General features: G+C 35.3%; 1 long non-coding RNA gene across 1 annotated transcript; it reads right to left on the bottom strand.

Moving 5' to 3' along the window:
- Positions 1-10238: 10238 nt before the first annotated feature.
- LOC132291050 (uncharacterized) lies at positions 10239-11965 on the bottom strand. Its single transcript, XR_009475938.1, has 2 exons — positions 11424-11965; positions 10239-11066 (listed from the first exon to the last, which is right to left on the bottom strand). It is a non-coding gene; the product is annotated as an uncharacterized LOC132291050 (long non-coding RNA).
- Between the last annotated feature and the right edge of the window lie 1150 nt (positions 11966-13115).

The raw sequence follows: 13115 nt of genomic DNA, 5'->3' as shown, positions 1-13115 counted from the left end.
AATTTATATTAATTTTATCTTATTTCGTTACATTGCGATCGGTATCACGACTTCTCTTAGAAATATAACTCATATGCTTAAGTGGGTTATTCTTTCGACGTCACCAATTCATGTGGAATAGAGTTGTCCTCGTGAGCCCTGATCAATCAAGAATGATGAAAAAAAAAACACTCATGTATTTACCAAGATTTTATCTAAAAATGGTTATCATTTGAGTCATGCTCATGTCATTGACCATATTGCATGTGCAAAAAGTTTTTTAATTAATAGATTTGTCTAATTGACAGAATGTTCAGTTCTTCATGTAGTTGTGTCAAAAAAACATAATAATAATTACTTCCCTGAAGGGTACTTGAGCGGCACTCACCTAAAGATTAGTCTTGTTGGAGTTTACTTGTTACTAAAAAGGAGAAAAACAAAATAAAATAAATAATAATAATAAAATAAAAATGGTCCTGGTGACAAAAAAAACAAAAAAACGTAAACCATTCTTGTTGGTTTTGTGAACACTCTTTTTTGTTGTTTTCCTTTAGTCTAGTTGTGTTTGCCACATGGTTTGGATAGCAAGAACTCAAAGTGGAACACTAACTAGCAATAACGTCCGGTTCAAAATATTATAAAGGTCAAGTGCATAAAACCCCCCTTAAATTACCTTCTTCCAAAAAAAACCCCTTTGAACTACTAAATGGACACATAACTCCTTAAACTACTTTCTTTTTTACAATTAACCCCACATTGTCAATCATCCGTTGCATTCCAAACGATATGCAATCACGTGACTCCGCCGCACATTATTTTTAAATGAAGCTTTTGCCCTTTTGACTGTTATCCAATTTGTTAACCCAATTTTGTCCCATTTTCAAGGTAGGAATAAAACTTTAACTTCTTCAAAATTCCATGATGTTCCACACTTCTTTGCAACATTCAGCTCTCAAGATCTCTCTCATTTGCAATATTTTTTTTAACCGTTCAAGTCCTACAACTCTATGCTTTTCATGTATTTCTACACCATCAACGTCTACCTTTCCAAGATAAATTAAGTCCAGTTGCCAGACCTCATCTCCACAACTAGTACACAGATCATAATTTGATGAAGTTCGAATTTGGTTATGCTTAGCAAAAGCACAATCTATTGTCTCTTGAAATTTCCTCTAGGGTTTGAATAGAAGCTTCATACATAGCCATTAGAGTAGAGAGAGACATTTGCAGAGTATTAAGGCACTCAATTAGGTAATGTTGCTGTCATAGGCTGCGGTCAATATTCCTTTAATATTGGGATATAATAGTGGTTGTCATCCCTTTGATTAGGGATCTGATTAAGGGATTCAATATATATATATATATATGATAATTGTAAACGTAATACTGCACATAATAAATATACAGAGCCTTCACTTTTCATGGTATCAGTTTATATGGAGCAACCCCCTGGCTTTCAAGATCCTTCTCGGCCTACTCATGTTTGTCAGCTTCACAAAGATAATTATGGCCTTAAACAGGCTCCTTGTGCTTGGTTTCAACGATTTAGCAATTTTCTATGTAGCCGAGCAGATTCCTTTATGTTTGTGTTTCGCTCCTCGACTGGTACTATGGTGCTTCTTCTCTACGTTGACGATATCATCTTAACCGGCAGTCACCTCTCTCTTATTCAATCTTTTACATCTTTTCTTAGTTCTCATTTTTCAATGAAGGACTTAGGTGATCTTCTATTTCTTGGGTATGGAAGCCAAACGTACTCCTACAGGCTTACATCTATCCCAATCCAAGTATGTTTTCACTCTGTTATCTTGTACCAATATGCCCATTACTTCTGGATAAAAGCTCTCCTCACATGATGGTGATCCTGTTAGGAAACGTGCTAGTTTTAAAAACTTTTCGAGGGATTTTAATTCATAGATCTTGATTCATTACATAGAGACAAGTTTTATGCAAAAATAAAACATGATGTATCATTCAATTAAAAGATTGAATACTTACATCAAGGTTTGAGTAAACTTTAGATCTCTCCTCTAAAGTAAATGTTCTCACTTATTGTAGATCCCTTTTGCTAGACACCTTTTCTATAGATCTCCATCTCCATCTTCTTGGTAATGGTCTTGCCTTTAGGTATCACTCATAAGCCTCCATGAATGACCTTGGAAAACTAGGCTTGTGGGAGCCTCCATTAGATGAAAACATAAACTCTAATTTTCTAGAGAGAGAAAATAAATTCCTTTTTCCTTCTCATTAAAAATCACCCCTAAAATATACATAGACCATGTATATTTATAGGCAACATAAAGGTAAAGAAAAGGAAACAATTAATCCTTATCAATCTCTAATTCACATGTCTCAAATCTAATATGATTCCAATATCAAGTTGGGCTATGAGTGAGAATCCATTGGGCCTATTATTTTATTGGCTACAATAAATTAATGATTGGCCCGGTCCATGGACCCAATTAAATTAATTCATAAATTAATTTCTACTCCACTAAAAGAAATTAATTGAACTCTAATTAAATAATAAATAACCTCTAAATCAATGTTGCACTTTGACCCCTCTATGCATAATTAGTTATCGGATAAATAATGCCATCAATCCGACTACTTAATTAATATATTTGTTTTGGTACCTTTGATTATTTCTGGCTCGATCACAATAAAACATTTGTTCGACAAAAATAATAATTTAATAAATAAATATATAATAAATCATTTTGTCTAAAATCATACGAAGGCCTTTGAATTTACTTTGTGATCAATCATAATCAATACAAAATAAATACAAGTAGCAATGATGCAAATATTGAAAATATAACCCTCTAACTATTAATTACATAACTACCCGAAGTGTCGGTCTAAGGATCCCGAAGAATCCGCCGAACAAATCAAAGTAATTATTAATTAATAAAAGAGTCTATACTTTTCTCATGCTTAAGAGTCAAATGCCATGACGGTGATAGGGAGTAATTGCATACGACGGCTCTCGCAATATATCTCAACCTAACGCGGATCCAGTTCAAGTCTTAATTAATTATGAGTCCATCCATAATTACCGACTATGAACAATTTATAATTACTATTTATATATCATGCATTGATTGCCATCACATACATATACATAAATATTTCTTGTAATTACATGGACACTATCAATTTCATAGTGAATCGAAATATAATACATTGAATTCACCAATTGTATAAAACATAAATATTTCAGAAACGTCAGAAACATATGTCAATTAATCCAAACAGGAATTTGCTATGCCAGGGCATATAAATCCCAACAGCTCCCACTTGCCCTCATAGCCAATTCAAATTGCACCTAACTCTAATGTTATCCAGATGATGATCAAAATTATTGATCAATGACACCTTTGATAATGGATCAACAAAGTTGTGTTCCAATGCAATGTTCTAGCTACAAGTACATTTTCTTGCCGGATAATATCATGTAGAACATGATACTTCCTATCAGTGTATTTTGTTCATCTATGGAACCTTGGGTCATTGGTTTGGACTACTTCTGCACTATTGTCGCAATATAGCTCGATAGGCAGGCTAGTATGCTCCACAACCTCTAAATCAGTGAGATCAAACCAATAGGCTTATATCGCCACCTTTAAGGCTGCAATATATTCCACCTGCAGGTTTGAGTCAACAGTTGAAATCTGCTTGACAATCTACCAACTGATTTCCCTTCCATTAAGTGAACATACACTAAGTCATGAACCTCATAGTATCTACTTCTGATTGAAAATCAGAACTAGCATACCTGACTAGGACCATATCATCACATCCCTAAATGAGTATGATATCATTGATTCTCCTTAGGTACTTAATGATATTTTTCACAATAGACCAGTTGTCAAGTCCAGTATTGGACTGATCTCTACTGACTATCCCTACTATGTAGCGGATGTCCTGTTTGGTATAGACCATGGCATATATGAGACTCTCATATGCCGAAACATATTGTTCCAGTCTCATTTGCTCAATCTCCTCTGCTAGTCTTGAAAAACTACTTACTAGAGAGAGCGATCCATATCAATAAAGCAAGAACTCATTCTTTGAGTTATGCATACCAAACCTGGTCAAAACTTTATCAATGTAGGATTATTAAGATAAGCCTATTTTCCTTTTAACCTGATCTTGCAAAAGCTTGATATTAGGAATATAGCTTACATCTTGAAAATCCTTCATTTAAAAGTAATTGAACAACTACCTTTTAATTGATGACAAAACTTCCACGTCATTATAAATGAGTAGGATGTCATCAATATATAGAATTAAGAAAAATAATGACATTCCCTTGTACACTCATGATTTATTCACTAAGAAATCTTCTGGTATCTTTTTGTAGATTAACTTGCCTTCCATAGGAATCACCCTACTAGAAAGTTCTACAAGATCCCAGAATTTATTAGAATATATAGATTCCAACTCTGATTTCATAGTAACTCACCAAAACGATCTGTATCCACATCGGTTCACGCTTCCGTGTAGCTTACTGGGTCCAACTCATGTTTAACAGGGATGTCCATAATGGTCTCACCTAAAAACATGATTCTGTCGAATTGGATGATAATCCTCCCACTACATCAATGTACCGATGCAAGAATCTGTGTAGTAGATGATGCTAACGCATCAATAGGGAATTCATATATTATTCTCAATCTCTATAATAAGTGTGTTCACATGTGGTACATCTGGTACTCATACCAAATTCTCTAACATTATGCTACTAGGTATGTGATTCATAATATGATTCTCTTATAGATAAACAGTGAGTGAAAACAATCAACTTTTATCTTTGAGATCATAAAATAATCCATCCTAGTGACATTTAGAGTAGCTATCAAATCTAGCATGCCTATGATCTGATTCCAACTTACTTGTCCATATCAAACGCACATGTGCAAGACTACCCCATATGTGCATATGATTCAAACTAATATTTAGTCAAAAACACAGCTCAATGGTATCCTTGAGACAGACTAAGATGGAATGCAGTTCATAATGCGCATCGATGTCATTAACGCTAAACTCTTAACGGAAAGAGATAATGTGGCATTACTGATTATAGATCTAACCATGTTAAGTGGAATTCTGTTATTCCTATTTGACACCTAAATTAATTTAGCGTCAATTGCGAAAAACTGGTACACAACACGCTCATTGACCATATAGTCTTTGCACTATCCCAAGAAATACTCAAATACTCGATCAGATCGAAGTGTCTTGATAAGTTTACCTAATCTGTGCTCCACATCAGTCTTGACCCTCTCGGAATATACCAAAAGTATAAGACTTGTGTCGCAATAGGTAAATTTATCCAAAACGTGAGTAATCTTGATTGGATGTTCATAAGACTACACGTGTACGTGTGTACCGACTCCAATTGTTCTTTATGTCTATTTCATTTGGCTGATTAAGTCCTTAGAGTTATCTATCCTTCAAAACAAGATTCACAAGTTTGGTTTAGGCTCATCTGCCTCACTAGGTAATAAACCTTCTTTAACCAATCTTTAAATCTCATTTTGATTGATTACAACCCAAAAATAGACACCAAAAATACAATGAGTCAGGAATAACAAATTTTCTCTTAACATTCAATCTAGAAGATGCAACATTAGTTTCTACATCCTGCAAATCTTAAGAGCTTGTGATTATAGTATATTAACCATCTTTCGATGCACCAGAAGCAATCGCATATCTATTCAATTTTATAAAACCAGTTTTACAAAATAACGATCTAGTTTTTATAAGCCAAAAGTGAAATAAGAATGAGATTGCGTTTCACTTCTGTGCATAAAGATAGTTCTCTAATACTAATATCCTCATACTCTCTAATTTCAGATGTAATACTCCCACTGACTTAACTACAACCTTGGCATCAGGTCAAAAGATAAATATATATCCATATCATCAAGGCTTCTGGATTCCTGAAATCCTTACAATAAATTGCAAACATGTTTAGTGGCTCCAGAATCTATCCATCAGGAATTAATAGATACAACCACATAACATGGCTCAATGATTAAATATATATTTTCCTATGCCACGTCATTGCTTAGACAGTTTGTCCTTTAGTGTCTTAGTTAACGGTAAAAGAAACAGTTTCATTCGCCCTCAGCATACACTGCCTTATTCCCTTTAACCTTTTAGATACCTATGTTTTGTGCTAGCCTAGTCCTATTATCATCCTTCTTCTTTGCTTTGCCTGTCCACTTAGGCCTAGAAGAAGATGGTATGGACTAGGTTAGATTGATAGGAACGCCCATACTCTTGATTATCCCTTCATCTGTTACCAATTCTATAAGAATATCAGCGAGTGTGAACTCAAACTGATTCCTTATTTAGTTCACTATAACAGAATCGAACGAGTTTGGTAACAAGACAATAATCATGTTAACTTGAAACTTACCACCCAAGTCAGCCCTATTGATCTCCAGCTAATTTTATATAATAAACAATCATTTTCCAAAATTTGATTTCAAACTGGAGTTCATGAGCCTATCTTGATGTATTTAAATTTGACACAGTACTTAGGCATATGCTGTATCTAATCTCACCAAAATATCTCATTGACATTTAATATGATGCTTGAAGAAAATAAAATAATACAAATGTTAGCTTTGGAGTATATTCGAGCTAAACTCTAGAATATTGCACCAAGTCATATCATTTGCCTTATCTAATTTATTAAAAGCATTAATGTCAAATTTGGTATCTCAAAGTAAAAGAGATAGGTATAGGAGTAATAAACACATTTTGTACCCTTACGTTGTGAATAAAATAACTAAGTTCATTTTCCAGTCATTATAAATAAGGTCCAATATCATAGAATATGTAAGCAAGCAGATAAACTGGATTAGACATAATTAATCTGAATATAAATGCATTCATACAATATGCAAGGTGAACTATTAATAATGTCATGCATATTTAAAATTAAAATGAGCTTGTTAACCACATAATACAATAAATCTCAATCGAACAAGAGATCATTATCATTATTGGTGAACAATCCCTTTTAATTAATGCGGGTCCCTCAACTCTGTAGCATAATAAATCAACTAATCAATATGTCAATAACTTATCCTGTTGGAGGAGTTCATTATTACTATTGTTGAGATTCATTTGCTATTAAGCGAGCACTTCCATTAAAATAATAATATGTGGGTCCCTTAACCACTGCATGAAAAATCGAATAACCAATACGCCAATAACTTATTCGGTTGGCGAAGTTCATTATTGCTATTGGCGGGCAAATCCCATCATTTCCATATCTCTTAAGACAATGCATTGTCTATCATATGAAATGATTCCCGATTTAATTTAGCCTTTCTAAAATCATCTAGTATAGACCACTTCGTTGGGAAGCTAACACTATTGATTTTAGATTAAGTGTATAACGTTATTAAAACTCTAACGAAAAATTAAACATTAAATATGTTGTCATTATAATCTAGACTCTTTAAATCATGCGTAGGGCCTTATTTTTAAAGATCTAATTACAATGAACATTTAATATTTGTATTTTCATGAGACAACCATTCTTGTAATATTAAGACTCTTCAAATCATGCGTGGGGCCTTATTTTTGAAGATCTAATTACAATGGTGTTAATAACGAAGGCCATGGGGCAATGTATAAAAATCTCCGCTCCCACTCAATTTTTAATCATTCATAATTAGGGTTTTCATTTTATTCATTTACATGATATAATGCATGCAAAACGTCTTGATTTTAATCCAATTAAATTTAGAAAATATTTGGACTTTAAACGATTCACTAATATTTAATTTGAAGCACACTTTAAAAATAATTTACAAAAAAATAATTTTGCGTTTCCCAATAAGTGCCCTCAAATTAATTAGTAATCAAATCCAATTAATTTTCATAACTTAATTAATATAAATCAAGCCATTTAAATAAATATCATGGATCCAATGCATGAATAATAATTAATTAACAATTATATATTCCATACATTTCATACATCACATAAGTAAACAAATAACAGATAAAGCAAATAAAATGGCCAATGGAATCAGCTTTTAACATTTAACCACTCTAAGTATTGCGCGAGGATCATCCATCGGCTTGCAAACACCCACATAAGGCTGGTACGCACCGGGAGAAGCAAAACACCGCTTGGAACGCGCCTGGAGGGCCCCACACGCGCTTACACATGCCTGGGGCACGTGGGACGCGCCCCCACGCGCTGGCACGCGCGTGGGGCGCGTGGGACGCGCCTGCACGCGCCTGCATGCGCGTGGAGGCCATACCACCTTGGCTGGCTCGTGCAATGCACGTGCCAGCATATGTCTCCTCCTGGCGTGTGTTCCTCACGCGCCAGGCTCACCCCACCTGCACCACATCTGATCCCAGCCTTCTTCGACGCTTCTTCTCGCCGCCGGCGATGCTCCGGCCACCGGAAAAACGCCGAAAAATTTCAGAAAAATCAGAAAAATTCCCAGAAAATTAAATTAAGCCTAAAAAAATTCCAGAAAAATTCCAAAAAATTCGAAAAAATTCCAGAAAATTACTGAAGCATAATTTAACCCTTTTGGACCTTCTTGAAGCTTCATAGCATCCTTTGACGAAGATTACATGGCTTTAAAAATATTTACAATTTGAAATACAATGAAAAAAAATTAAATTACATCATTGAACTTTCAAACGGCTAAATCAAAGCCTTAATTATATTCATCCAAAGATAAAATTACATTAATTTAACCTATAAGCTTCATCCATGGCCCAACCATACATCATCATTCATTCACAATCATTCATACATCATTATGTATCAATATATATCAACATATTAAATCATACATCAACATACATCAATAAAAATATATATGAATATAATTTTGGATCCATGAATGATGATTTTCATAAAATCATGATCTCTAGTAATGAATCAAACCATGCTCTGATACCACTGTTGGGAAACGTGCTAGTTTTAAAAACTTTTCGAGGGATTTTAATTCATAGATCTTGATTCATAACATAGAGACAAGTTTTATGCAAAAATAAAACATGATGTATCATTCAATTAAAAGATTGAATACTTACATCAAGGTTTGAGTAAACCTTAGATCTCTCCTCTAAAGTGAATGTTCTCACTTATTGTAGATCCCTTTTGCTAGACATCTTTTCTATAGATCTCCATCTCCATCTTCTTGGTAATGGTCTTGCCTTTAGGTATCACTCATAAGCCTCCATGAATGACCTTGGAAAACTAGGCTTGTGGGAGCCTCCATTAGATGAGAACATAAACCCTAATTTTCTAGAGAGAGAAAATAAATTCATTTTTCCTTCTCATTAAAAATCACCCCTAAAATATACATAGACCATGTATATTTATAGGTAACATAAAGGTAAAGAAAAGGAAACAACTAATCCTTCTCAATCTCTAATTCACATGTCTCAAATCTAATATGATTCCAATATCAAGTTGGGCTATGAGTGAGAATCCATTGGGCCTATTATTTTATTGGCTACAATGAATTAATGATTGGCCCGGTCCATGGACCCAATTAAATTAATTCATAAATTAATTTCTACTCCACTAAAAGAAATTAATTGAACTCCAATTAAATAATAAATAACCTCTAAGTCAATGTTGCACTTTGACCCCTCTATGCATAATTAGTTATCGGATAAATAATGCCATCAATCCGACTACTTAATTAATATATTTATTTTGGTACCTTTGATTATTTCTGGCTCGATCACAATAAAACATTTGTTCGACAAAAATAATAATTTAATAAATAAATATATAATAAATCATTTTGTCTAAAATCATACGAAGGCCTTCGAATTTACTTTGTGATCAATCATAATCAATACAAAATAAATACAAGTAGCAATGATGCAAATATTGAAAATATAACCCTCTAACTATTAATTACATAACTACCCGAAGTGTCGGTCTAAGGATCCCGAAGAATCCGCCGAACAAATCAAAGTAATTATTAATTAATAAAAGAGTCTATACTTTTCTCATGCTTAAGAGTCAAAAGCTATGACGGTGATAGGGAGTAATTGCATACGACGGCTCTCGCAATATATCTCAACCTAACGCGGATCCAGTTCAAGTCTTAATTAATTATGAGTCCATCCATAATTACCGACTATGAACAATTTATAATTACTATTTATATATCATGCATTGATTGCCATCACATACATATACATAAATATTTCTTGTAATTACATGGACACTATCAATTTCATAGTGAATCGAAATATAATACATTGAATTCACCAATTGTATAAAACATAAATATTTCAGAAACGTCAGAAACATATGTCAATTAATCCAAACAGGAATTTGCTATGCCAGGGCATATAAATCCCAACAGATCCCTTACCCGATCCTTCATCTTACTGGCACCGGCAAATCGTGGGAACTCTTCAGTATCTTACCTTGACAAAGCCTGATATAACCTATGCTATTAATCAAGCCTGCCAATTTATGCATTCTCTGACAACGGTACATTTTACCGCTGCTAAATGCATTCTTCGCTATATCAAAGGCACCATTCATATGGGAATTCATCTCAACTCAAATTCCTCTCTTGCACTTACTGCCTTCCCTGATGCTGACTGGGCTGGCTGCCCTGATTTTCGTCGTTCTACAACTGGATTCTACATATTTCTTGGTTCTAATCTTATTTCCTGGTCTTGCAAAAACCAACCCACTGTTGCCCGGTGTAGTGCTGAAGCTAAATACCGAGCTCTTGCCTATGCCACTGCTGAACTTATTTGGCTCCATTACCTTCTTTGAGACCTTTATATTTGTCCCCCTACACCCAGTTCTCTCTACTGTGATAATATATGTGCCACATATATTGTTGCCAATCCCGTCTTTCATACCCGCACCAAGCATGTTGAGATTGACTATCATTTCATTGAGGAATTAATTGTAAATGGAACTCTTTAGGTGCACTTCATTCGATCAGACCATCAAACTGCTGATATTTTCACAAAGGGTCTCCCCACGTCTCGTTTCCTACATCTTCCTGACAAACTGATGTTTTGTCCTTCTCCTGCTTGTTTGTCCTCTGCATCCGTTTGTGGGGGAATATTAAGACACTCAATTAGGTAATGTTGCTGTCATAGGCTGTGGTCAATATTCCTTTAATATTGGGATATGATAGTGGTTGTCATCCCTTTGATTAGGGATTCGATTAAATGATTTATGGGATGTGTTTGTACCTATATATATATATATATATATATATATTTGATCATTGTAAATGTAATACTGCAAATAATAAAATATACAGAGCCTTCACTTTTCACAGAGAGAGAGCTATAGATTGTGTTTTAAATTTTAGCTTACTGCATTCATTGATCGATCGGAGAAGCATTTTAACTGAATTCAAAGCAAAAAAATATCAAATGATTCGAGTCCTAACCTTATAGTCACCAACCTCTTCGTTGCCGTCCTTTAATTTCTCAAACAGAGGCTCAATAGCTTCACTTTCGGAACCAAATTACCATAAATCTTCTTCTAGGTGTGAGGCACTTGGGCAGCTTAGAAATGTCCCTTACGGTCTTGCTGAGTTAACCCACCAACGCGTCATTAGGATCGTCCATTATAACAGTATAGATCACCAATTAGAGCTCTAGGAAAGGCCCACAAGAATTGAAGATTTTTATGTAATTAAGAAAGGCTAGATGAGAGAATTGCTTGAATTCTGATAAGGTTTTTTTGCCAGACAAATCAACTCCCCTACTTGACAAACACCTTTAAGAGACTGAAAAGTACAAAAAAAATATAGGGTCTTGGTGTAAATTCAGAAACCCAAATACGAAAATTGGTTGAAATTTCTGGTTGAGGTGAGAGAAAATGAGGTATGAATGTACAAAATAGGAAGGAATTGATTGGTCTTGGATAATGCTAAGGTACAGAGTGTGGTGTGAAATGAAGTGTTTGGCACTAAAATGAGGCAGTAGTGTTGGGTGTTGTTTTGCTCTAAAATAAGTTAGTGTTAGGTGGTGTTTGTGGTAAGATTTGATGTGCTGTTGAATTTCTATTTGCCCATTGGGATTTCATTTGACATATCAGCAATAGGAGAGAATATTAGGTACCCCAAGGGTACCCCGTCAGCCTATCCACCTGCTACCCCAATCCAAAAAAAACATGACATGTTGCTAACTTTCCACATCAGCTTCATACTAAATATGACATGAAGGCACTAACGGAGACGTCATCAACTTTCTTTCTCTCTCCTCAGCCCTCCATCCTACTTTCTCTCTCTCTCCTCAGCCCTCCATCCTACTTTCTTTCTCTTTCCTCATTGAGTTAACTACATCACCAAAAGTAAAAAAAAATATTCAGAGAACCAAGTAAGAGGTCCTATGCGCGCCATCGCCGCCAACTCCGGCATGAACGTCGTCGGAATCACCATCAACGAGTACCAAGTCAAACGTGCTCATATACACAACAAGAAAGCCGGATTGGACTCCTTGTGCGAACAATCAAAGACCCAATACTCTAAATGAACTTCCATCCAAACTTATTTTTAATCACTCAATAATGAACAAAAAATGAGGGTTTTGAACACAAGGCTAGGTAGAACCAGTATAGGTTTCGCAAGTGAATCGGTTGTCGGCCGCTTGGGTTAAAACCGGTAAAGCTAGCCGGCCAATTCTTGCTCGCCGGTGCCGTGCCACGAGTTCATCATAGCAGAACTCACCACTGAGAAGCTCACAGCAGAGTTCTCCTTACCCACCGGTGCCGCGCCGCAAGGTCACAACCGACCTCTCCATAACCCATTGCCGGCACATGCCGCCATCGCCATCGCTGCACCAACCAACCGAACCAGGAATCCTTGCCTGAAATTGCACATCGCCGATTCAGTCCACCGTACCGATTCTATCTCGACATTGCCATCATCGTTCTTCGCCGAATTCTCAACAACCAACATACTTCTCGGATGGGCCATCATCCACATGGTAACTGTGACGGCTCAAGTTTTTTAACTCGGTGCGTCAGTGATGAACCGAAAGTTGACCCCATAACGGATTCGAAATACGGAAGCGAAAGATAAAACCAAAGTTTATAGAGATATAAACCATCCCCAAGACACCAATCTGACCTTCTA

Source organism: Cornus florida, unplaced genomic scaffold (genome assembly GCF_030987335.1).
Source record: "Cornus florida cultivar Cherokee Brave unplaced genomic scaffold, ASM3098733v1 CherokeeBrave_3.0.0_Hap2_Chr01, whole genome shotgun sequence".
In the NCBI taxonomy this organism is placed as follows: domain Eukaryota; kingdom Viridiplantae; phylum Streptophyta; class Magnoliopsida; order Cornales; family Cornaceae; genus Cornus; species Cornus florida.
The sequence above is the reverse complement of the archived record's forward strand: the minus strand, read 5'-3'. Positions and strand labels throughout refer to the sequence as shown.